This window comes from Cibotium barometz, chromosome 50 (assembly GCF_041138505.1).
Source record: "Cibotium barometz isolate CiBa-2024 chromosome 50, ASM4113850v1, whole genome shotgun sequence".
In the NCBI taxonomy this organism is placed as follows: domain Eukaryota; kingdom Viridiplantae; phylum Streptophyta; class Polypodiopsida; order Cyatheales; family Cibotiaceae; genus Cibotium; species Cibotium barometz.
The window spans coordinates 9,853,225-9,864,835 of NC_141095.1; the positions used below are offsets into that span (position 1 = coordinate 9,853,225).

The window sequence follows — 11,611 nt, forward strand, 5'->3', positions numbered from 1 at the left end:
TTGGCGAGCAGGTGAAGGGCAACTCACCGGCGGGGATGTTTCTAAGAATGGGAAAGTAGGCAACGAACAATCTCCTCAATTGTGGGAGGCGACGGGCAGTCTCCTACGAGGTATCCTAAAGAGCAAAAGCAGAAGCAAGCCAAGCTCCGAGACTGAGAGAATGTTAGGGTTTCATCTCACAACCACAGAGAGATGGAGCTAGACACAGCACACAAAATGTTGAGACGCATCTTAACAAATAAGATTATTCAAACAATGGAGCAAGGTAAAAAATTTGACCGGTAATGTAGTTGAGGAGGACCATTGACTCTTGCCAAACTTGATGCCAGTAGAGACGGACCTCATACATATCCACGTGTCTATTGGTTCAAGCTTGCTCTTATGGGATACTTTTTGAGTTGTTTTCCATCTCCCAAAGCTTGAGATTGTGCTTAGTCAAGCTTGTAACTAGGGGAGAGGACTCCTGTCATCACCCTAGTTATGCCAACCTCCCACTTCAGAGGGCTGGAGAGGAAACTGCACGAGAAAACCCTTTGTTTTTATGGTTTTATGGTGAGGACCTAGCCCAAAAACATACTCTTTGTTTGTTTGATAGTTTGTAGGTCCACACTTCATTAAATATGAGCACCCGGTCACATTATAAGACGTTGGTATATTCTAAGTTATTTAACACTTGTCCACAAGCACCTTCATTAAATAGAGGCGCCCAGGCACATTACAAGGAGTTGGTACATTTTAACTTATTTAACACTAGTCCACAAACACCTTCATCAAACCAAGACAGTATCCTAGGGGTCACTCTACCACAAGCCACAGTGCTCCGAGCTACGAGACGAACTCGGCCTGCTGAGCCATGACCACCACCAGGCCAAGATCCATGTGATCCTTACACATCACCGACGCACGATGGAGACCTCTTCTTCTCAGCCTGTCTTCACTATTTCAAATCTTGTGGCCACCCTCTCCTGTTCAATGATGGATCTCCTCCATGGACCCCTCCCCACCATAGATTTAGGATAGAGTGCATTATGATCATTCTTTATAGCATGCTCCCCTATTTGTTATGTGCATTTACCTAGCACTCAGCTTCAGTTACTAGGATTCAAGTTTTTGTTTCCGTTTTCCAAGATGATGATATTCCATGGACACTTGTAATCATCTTTTGTCTCACAATCAGTGCCCAATAGTGGGTGTAGACCTCTGTATCAAGATATGCTCTCACACACACACTCCACACACACACACATAAAAGCATATATTCACACAAAGTCCTTTGTACTGAGTTTTTGTCAAACCTCCAAAATGCAAGGTAGGCTCAGCAATAATGAAGCCTAGCACTAAAATTATATATATATTTTTGCACTTTTGTTTGAAACTTTTTTTTGTCATTTTAAAAAAAATATGAAACTTCTGAAACGTTTCTAAAACTCGTTTCAAATCAAGCATTTCTAAAACTCCTTGTAACTATGATACCAACTCATTATATACCTATCCTTGTGTAAAAACTTTAGCCCTAAGATAACATTATATCCTACAAGGCACCTATGATAGACCACTCTAAAAAATGACTAAGAGTGTTGATCCAATGTGTGTATGGTGGTAGTAGTTCATCACTAGAGAGGAAGTGTTGAAAATACCAAGTGATGTTGGGTAAATGTTAGGTGCAAAGGGAAGTGCTATGCGACCCTCAAATGAAGAAGAATTGTACTAGTCATAGAAGTAAGATTCAAAGGCTCAAAGGAGCTCCAAATGTGAATTATTATGTGGAATGTCCACAACCCAAAGGGTGACCAAAAGAAGGCGCCTAGAAAAAGATGAGGAAAAGTTGCAAGTGGAGATTATCATTCTTTTGTCATTTCCTTACTACATGATAAAGACAAGGGAAGCCATCCCATGTGATTGTTCTAATAATAACAAATCCGAGCTCACTATGATCATCTTGGACTAAGGATCATAGATTCGATATTCCATTAAATCCATGCTATAATCCAAGAAGATACATTTGTGTCTTTTAGCATCTCATTTGATATTCTCAGAAGATGGAACATTTTCATGACATTCACACCCAATGATATTTGAGTGTGCGCCATAAGATAATCTACCCAAGTGTTTGGTGGCAAAGGCATTTGGTTTAATAAATTTGGCTAAATATACATTTAATTGGTTTTGTAGGGTTTCTCTATGGACTTCACAATGGATGCACATACTTGTCTACTTTGAGTACTTTTAGAAAGTTGTAATTTACATTTCTAAAAGTGTTACTTTGGATGGGAACCAAGGTGAGCAATTTCCATGCTTGGTAGGATTCCTTGGTTCTATAGGTTTGGTCTATGTGGCAACAGACTCAAAGGTGTCATCTTTCTCTCTGCAATCGAAGAGACCTTCTATTGTTACTTCTTTTAGATAGAAGGAGAAAGTTTAAGACTACCTTCTTCTTGGAGTTATCTTTGGGATAAGCTTCCTATAAATTTTTGTTATCTCAAGACCTTCTCAACAAGTTATTATAGTGTATGGCCAAGAACCAAGGAACACCCTCTATGTAGCATTGTGGTGCTCTTCTAAAAGATTTATCTTTTGTCTAAATAGTAAGTTTATATCTAGTCTATCGAAAAAAGTGGTTCTAAGCCTACCCAACCTCCATCCAAAAAAAAGTGAAGCTTTGTAGCCATGGACAAGATATTGAAAGAATCTAATCTACCATGACAACATCACAAACCTTACTAAAAAGTAATAGACTAAGAAAATGACTTACTTTATATATGCTTAAAATGATTTGAGTGTATGATAAAACAAAGACCTAAGGCATAACGCAAGTACCTCAATGATCACGTTCATTTGGTCTGTCCAATTCCAGCATACAAAAATCCAAAGAATCAATTTTCTCTGCCATCCCTTGAATTCTTGGTTTTCCATTTTACGATCTTGAGAGAGAATATTCCAAGATAGTCGATGATAATTTAAGAACCGTTTCCACTCGCGTGGAAGCTTGCGATCTCCCATTGTTGATTCACATAGTTTTAAAAGTAATTCTCTTTCCATGGGACTATAGCTTGCTAAAAGAAAATGAAAGCCTTTATGGATAGCTATACCTAGACATCAAAAACCAATTAAGTTTGTTAGAATAAACTATAAATGTGAATAAGTCTTGGAAAATGATAAAGAATTTCCAAGTTCTTTGAGCAATAAATAATCAAATAATACAATAAGTATACATCTTTTTCTAAAAAATAACGTCTACAAATACTACTAGGAAAAGGAACACAAAGGTTAGACAAAAGCTATCCTTTTGACCTAATTACTGAGTTCTTTGCTTCCTACCATTGTAGACTCACCAAATTTCAAAGGACAGCCACTTACCATTTGCAGTGTCCTTTTTATGATAAGAAATGGTATACACTTAATAAATGCAATACCATTCCTTGTCATAAAAAGAAGGGCATTTCAAAAGACAATCACTTCATCATTTAGAGTGTCTTCTTTTAATGATAAGAAATGGTATACACTTAATACATGTAATACCGTTCCTTGTCATAAAAAGAAGGACACTCCAAATGGTGAAGTGGTTGTTCTTTGAAATATAGTGAGTCCAAATGAACAATGTAATCACAATTTTTTTATTTTTAAGAAATTCCATTAGATTAAGTTTCTAAAAGTAGGTGCTATTCGTAAAAATTGATCAGAAATACACAAGTGAAGCGATTTATAACTTAGTAAAAAAGGGACCCTCCTTTATCTTATACATTTAACACAATCATTCACATTAGCAAATAATAATAATGTTAAACAAAAAAGATTCCCAATAAAAAAATCAAACATCTCATAAAAGGATTATTTTTTAAGAAATCTATTTGATGTGGGATTTCTAAAATTTTAAGTGAGTTTGTTTGTACAATCATCTAGTCACAAGCGCAAACACTTATTTTTCTATTAAACATAAGTAAAAGAACATTATGAATCTATAAGTAGAGTTGCATGTGCAAGTAACATGCATATGCATCATTACATTTTTTGGAATAACTTAAACAACTACTTTCTCTAGCTTGAGTATACATATATGTTGCATGCACAAGAGTACTATGCCACAAAGTAAAAACAATCATAAGTAAAGGTGTAATATTTAGTGCATGTACTTCTCAAATTTCACTTTGACGATATTTCTTAACTCGTTTTTTCTAGCAAAACTATCTACCCACCAATTAAATCATCAATCATCAATCTTCTATTTAACATAACTACTAAAAACTTGTCTTCCCCTTTCTTTCTTCGTCTTTCTCTTCTTCCTCTAAGAAGAACAATAAATATAATGCTAATTAATAAAACATGGAAATCTATGGATAAAAAGTTGGTGGAAGTTTAAACACCATAAGAACAAGAAAGAACAAGACTTAAAGAAACATAAGAAAGTGTGTTGAAAACAAAAGAACAAAGCATGCAAAGAGAGGTAAAAACATCAACTATACTTTAAATTGATTAATGGGTGCCATTTTGGCACCAATGATAAAGAGAGAGAGAATTATCCCACATCCTTGAACATTCGTTGTTGCTATCCTACAAAGTATATGGATGAATAGTGCTACGGACAATGTGATGTATTTTTGAAGGGTTCAACCTACTCTTAAACGAAAGAGCTTCAATATAATGAGTTCTTTCTAATATAGTATTGATTTTTCACTCATAAACAAGATTCCAACTTGTATTCTTTTTTAAAAAAAATATAACTTCGTTGGGAATTTTTTATGGTAGACTCCTAAACTCGCAAAACCCACATTTAAACAAAATTTGCTTTTTTATAAAAACTATAACTCGTAATTTTTATTTCTATTATCGATATTAAGTATGAAAGTGTTTTTATTAGAGAAACAATTTAAACATTCTTTACCATACTTTAATTCTATTCAAACCTAGAAGTAGTTATTGTTATCAAGGATGCATTTTTTACTTCATCTATCAAGTATGGGACAATACTCATGATATTGTATGATGGATGATCACATGATTTGATATTTCATGATAGATGGTCAGATCATTTGACTTTTATGAGTGAAGATCTTAGTATCATAGACATACTTTTTTACTACTAAATTGAAAGTTACAACACATAGATTTTGTAGCATAGATATATTAGGATTCAATGATTTGATTAAGTTTCTAAAATGTACTACTACTATGTCAACACTAGTGTCTCATAGATCTAACATCTATCTGAAGGTATTTAATCTACGAATTAGTAGGGAGTAATTCAAAATTTGATCATATCTTGCATGTAATTCATCAAAATTCGGCTAGTGATAAAGGCATGGACTTAAAGCACTCAATGGATTCTATTAGTGGCTTAAGTTTTTTCCATCCCTCAAAAACTCTCGTGGTAGAAAGAATTTTACAATATATAAGCTTGCAAATGGCCATTGTACTATTGTAGTGGTGTCCTTTCTTGGGTTTTAATAAGGGCATTTCTATTGTGATGAACCTTCCTTTGGTTGAGCTTTGACTATCCATTGTACTATTGTAGTGGTGTCTCTTGGGTTTTAATAAGGGCATTTCTATTGTGATGAACCTTCCTTTGGTTGAGCTTTGACTATCCATTTCCATGCAAAATTAGAGATTTTCTACTCAACTTAATTAGACAAGAACTTGTTGGCAAATGAACTTTTGGTGAGCCTCTTACAACACCTTGGATGTTAATATAATAAAATATTAGAACAAGACACAATTTGTCATTTTTGAAGTAGTGTACCATGGGATGAAAAATAGCTCAACATTGAAAGACTTGGTGGAAACCTTGCTATACAATCTTAAAAGAGCAAAAACCAAGCACTTTTTAGCTTGACAATAAGTTTTTCAAAATTGTTACATAAGATGGATAAGCAAGTAGATTGAGAAATAACCTTATACGACAAAGCTTTCTTCACAATCACGAAAGAGGTGATAGGTCTACTGGAACAAGAGAAAGAGGCAAAAACAAGATATTTTATTCATTCAAATGTTTGGGCACCTATTCAAAATTCTTCTCTAAGTAGCTAATACTACTTCATTATCTTCAATGGTGTTTTTTCTAGCTATACTAGGAAACTTTTTGATGATGAATAATATTATATGATCTCATGTTTTTTTTAAATACTAGCTTGTTTGGAAACTTTTTGATGAGATAAAATATCTAGAAGTCTACCCCCTTTTCGTAAATCTTGTAGCATATGCTAAATAATAAAGGAATCTATCACCTTCAGGTTCCATGAGGTGGACCTTTGGTTGGTTTGAGAGACACGAAAAAAAGAAACTAATATGTATGGCACTTTCAAGTTTGAAAAGAAAGCTTTACATGGTACTCTATCGAGGGAGTAACTAACCCTTGTGAAGAGATCAAATGTGTATGACCATGCATACCAAGAAAGGTAAAGTCGTAATGATTAAGACACACATATTTTTTAACATATACATACATCGTTTAGGTTTTAGACTATCTAGGAAGGTAGCATAGAGATATATGCATAAGGTCTTAAGTTTTATTAAATTCCTTTAGATGTGTGTGTGTGTGTGTGAGAGAGAGAGAGAGAGAGAGAGAGAGAGAGAGATTTTTCACAAATGAGATAATCATTATTATGGATTGTAAAGATAATTAAAAGTGAAGTTTTACTCTCTTGAATTCCATCAACAATCTTTTGGTTAGTACACTCAATTGTGTTCTTCTTACCAAGCCTCTTCGTCACTAACCAAATCTATTCCTTTCATAACGATGGCTATGGGCTACATTACCTTAAAAGTATCAAATTCACTACTTGCTTCTCATTTGAGTATCCCTTGTAGTTTCAAGTGAATTATATTGGATAAGTAAGGCTTGCAGCAATGACGAGTATAGAGTAGAGAGGTCAGATTGCTACCATAGCAATGCCCCAATACTCTGCCTGTATACTCGACAAGGCAAAGCCAGTTATTTCTTACCGCTTCAACTCACAGCAACACTCCCAAAAAAAATGTAAAGTCACTGGTAGATCTCTGGGAGTGATTTAGACATGTGGAAAATGGAAAAACAAGCTATGTAAGAACAGTGATGATGTTGTACACCCCATTGTGCATGTTGGAAAAGTCCCATTGTCTATGCAAGATGGCAAAATAAAGAACTTCGCAGATGTACTTCATATTTCAAATATTGCGAAGAGATCACCTCATGACATCTTGGCACACATGTCGTATGGCTTGGACATTTAATATGATAGATTATAAGGCTATTTCAGTGCCATTAGAGTAGAATACAAAGGCTTCTGGAGATATATGTGAGCTTTTGAAGAAGCCCCACAATGAACACTTATAGTGGCTAGCTTAATCTACATGCCTATTACTAGGCTACACTTGAGCTATGATATTGGACTTTAGAGTCAGTTTATATAAGCCTCACGAGCCATACTTGGATGTGGCTAGACAGATTCTCAAGTACATAGAGTCCATAGTTGATTACAGACTTTTCTATGAGGTTGGCACAAAGATACAACTATATGGATACACAGATGGTGATTGGGTTGATAGTGTCGCAGACACATGACTCATCATGTGGTTAGAGACACCAAATCCACATACTAAATAACTCACTTATACATCACCATGTTTACTTGATGATGCGTAGTTGCCTTGCTATAACTTTCCACTTTGATATCATTCTGCTTTTTATAACAGCCTTTTACTATGTGACCTGGTTTGCCACAGTAATAGCACTATATGCTATTTGCATTTTGATTTCTTTGCCAACCACCTTGGCCTTCTTTGCTCCCCTACCTCTTCCACTTATTTATACATTAGACTTGTCTTCTTACTAGTGCCTGCCATTTTTATTTCCAAAACAGCTTGAACATCGACCTCTAGATAATGATTTGCCTCTACCTCTACATCTATCTAGGTAAAAGGCTTGCTCATGAGAATTTCCAAAGGATAAACCTTCCCCAATATTCATCTTCTCATGGATGAGAAGAGTAATCAGTTCCTGAAATCTAGGAAAGTTCTCTCGAACTCCAATGGAGGTCTAAAACTGACGGTATTCCTTGCTAAGACTAATCAAGGTCACCAACACCATATCATCGTCATCTACTAGTACTCCAAGAGAAAGAAGGACTCCTAAAAGCGTCTTAATCTTCACTCAATAATCATTAAACTCAGTTTTCTTCAGGTTGTATTACGCAACTCCAACTTTAGCTGCATCTTCCAAGCTTGAGTATTTATGTTGTACATCATCACCAACGTGTCCCAATCCTCCTTAGGTGTTTATGCATCCTGTATAAGCACAATCATAGTCTGTCATACTATCATGCAACTAGTACACCTTTCTCACTCTTTCATGTCTTGCTTTGAATGCATATGGGGTGGGTTTTCTTTCAACCATATATGACTCCTTTTGATCGCATGTGATGAACTCCCAATATTCTTTCCCTACAAGAAAATTGGTCATCCTGAACTTCTATGCTTGGAAGCTTTTCTTATCCTCGCTCACAATGTGGGACAAATTGTCACATGATTACCTATAACTTATCAAATAGTGCTTTGAAGAACTTATGCACTTGTAGCAAACCTGCAATCTCTAGCATAGCAATACATCTTGTCATCCACCACTGACAACATATCAACCATAATCTCACCAACCATGCTAGTGACACAGGTGTGAAAGCTATCACCCAGGCGGGTCATCAATGTCCGCAATACCTATTAAGCTTGATATATCAACATGTGACTCGTACTTCATCATGAGACTGAAACATGGTCTCAAGGACCACCACGCAACGCTTCGAGAGATGTAGAATCAGATGTGAAGAATAATGGATCGCATGACTAAAGGAGCAAGCATGGTCATTGCTTGAGAATTCCACCATCTTTGATCTTCAATGGTCCACGCTACGGTGTTGAAATGCATGACACCACTTGTGCCACAATTAGTGTCCCTCTTGGTTTTGTCGGGAAGTTACCAAGTGTTGATATGCTACAGGCCGAGATTGTTGCCCCGAAACAATATCCCATAGCTACATGGCCTTCTGTAGACTCTTTATAATTAATCTCCATAGTGCTTAGTGGGGCCCATCAAGCCGATCCTTCAAATGTCATGAATCCACCAAACCCACATTCTCATAGTATGGGATTTTCTAAAGCTGGATAGGATGCTAGGAATAGAAATCCCTCCATGGATGTGAGCTCTTGGGAGTGTAAGAGAAGAGAGGTACGGAAGTGTGCACACAAGGCATTGGAATATGATGGGATGTGAGGTGCGATTGCCAAAGCATTCCAAAAACAAGATATATACCTGAGTGAGAAGAAAAATGCTTCGAGATATGTGCACAAAAATAGAAGTGCCTAGGGTTTGCACAAATACAAGAGTGCATATGGATGCTTCCACTACACTAATTCACCCCTTATAAACAAGAATCTACAAATCATAGAACAAAAACTTTGATTTAACACAAATGTATCCAAAAAAGCCTCAAAATGTATCTCTTTGAATGTAACAAACTATGTTATTAGTCTAGTTGAAAAAGCCTCTAATCCCTACTCCAAGAAGTGTCCACTTAGTGACTATCACAAAGACGAAGCTATGCAACGTACTAGAACCATGTGCACTGGATGACTGTCTGGGCCATGATGGTGATCTCATAGCTGAGGCGGAGCAGCTGACTAGCTGTGAGTGGTGTGCTGTCCATAAGCTCCACCCAAAATGGCAATGAAAATGGATAACAGGCAACAGTGGACTCCGAGAGCCATCTCTGACTGCAATAGTTAGCTCTAAGTCGACGACAATAGCGACAACTAGATTTGAGAAGATAGTTGGACTACGTTTAGGCAAAGGCAATAGCTCTCATACCAATATTAGTCCCAATGGCATCCTAGAAAAATATATCTTTATGATATTTGATCCTTTTTATCAGAGAGGCTTCCGTTTACAAGGTGCACTCATATGCCACCACCACACATGCCACATGTCAAGGTATGATGCCAAGAGGTGTCACCTTTGCACATCATTGCTTACATAATATCCTTCTAAGAGATGGTTCCCAAACACAAAAAAACCCACACTAGCAGCTATATTCACTCTAGAACTGCTTTATTTAAAGCTAGAATACCAGGTGAAATTTTACAAAACTAGCTAGACCCTATTTATTTCTATATTTACCATTATTAATATTTAATAGTACACACAAATAGAGAGAGAGAAAGAAAGAAAGTTATATTAACGTCTTCAAAAGGCCAAAATGACCTATGAGACCAAAAAGATTAAATCATATCCATGAGGTACATCATCTTGGGTACAAGGTGAAGGACGAGGATGGAGACGAAGAAGGTGGATGGGTGGGAGGAGAGAGAGAGAGAGAGAGAGAGAGGGAGAGAGAGAGAGAGAGGGGGATGAGGACGAGGATGGAGACGAAGAAGGTGGATGGGTGTGCATTAATTTAACATCATTGACATGGCGTTCAATTATGAAGTTGGGACCTTCAGGTGGCATAAGAATCCATCCTACTATGGAATTTGGAGCCAGCTTTCTAGGAGCAATGGTACCACTACGTCACACTAAAGCATAGTGGATAAGTGAGGAGGCGTTGAGTTTGAGATATCTAGCAGTGGAATTCTTTTAGGTGCCATGCTTAGAAGCATATGTACAATGACAAAAAGGCGGTATTTATAAAGAATATCGGAATAAGAAATAACAAGCATGCAAATACAGCATGAGCACCCACCACGTGATATCCATCCCATGCTCCATGCCCAATAATATCAGGAGGCTTGTAAAAGCTGAATTTGTGCATATTCCATTCACATGCAATAAGGAAAAAGCCAAGAGTATTGTGGACAGCAGAACGCATAGAACACAATTGCCGGCTCGAATCACGGATGCAAAGATACCACCAGCACCCACCACGTGATATCCATCCTATGCATGGAACGGATAGCCTTGTAGAAGCTAGATTTGTGCCAAGAGAACAAATCAAACAACCCGTGGAAGACCGCATGCAGCTAGTGTTCGACATGGAAGAGCGCAAATACAACTGCCAACTGGAAGCATGCATGCAAACATACCACTTGCGTCTAGCACATGATGTCCATCCCATGCATGGGATGGAATAGGATTTGTGCCAGAAGGTACGAAACAACCCGTAAGGAGGCTGCAACAGAAGTGCGGCGTTGCGCGCATAGAGCCGTTGGTGGGTTCTAAGAGTTGTTAATCGAGATTAATTACACTTTAGGATTTGAAAACCTCAATCCTTCTCTGTATAGCAACCGGATTTCTCCAGTTGCTGATCATCAGCAGCTGGTGGGAAGGTTGAGTTAGCAAATCCTTGAAACCCACCACCCCTTCTTTGAAAAAAAGAGACACACACACACATACACACACCCCTTTCCCCAAAAAAACCACCCACCGAAACAAAAAGATGATGAGAGAAATCAATTACCATCATTTGTTGTATGGAAAGAGACGTTACTGGCTTGTACAAGAGGCGTGTCGCCCCGGCCTCCTCTTGTATCCGGGCCTTGAGAACTCGAACCTGGATCTTGAATTTGAATGCCCTGCAGACCTGTTGCATCAGCATCCGCCTCCTCTATCTTCTCCTCTGATTTTTTCTTAGTATCCTCATTTGAGGCTTTTGCT

At 37.3% G+C, this 11,611-nt stretch overlaps 1 long non-coding RNA gene across 1 annotated transcript; it reads right to left on the bottom strand.

Moving 5' to 3' along the window:
* Window positions 1-10,408: 10,408 nt before the first annotated feature.
* On the bottom strand, window positions 10,409-11,548 carry LOC147609782 (uncharacterized). The gene is made up of 3 exons (XR_015264174.1): window positions 11,415-11,548; window positions 10,969-11,272; window positions 10,409-10,924 (listed from the first exon to the last, which is right to left on the bottom strand). It is a non-coding gene; the product is annotated as an uncharacterized LOC147609782 (long non-coding RNA).
* Window positions 11,549-11,611: the final 63 nt, after the last annotated feature.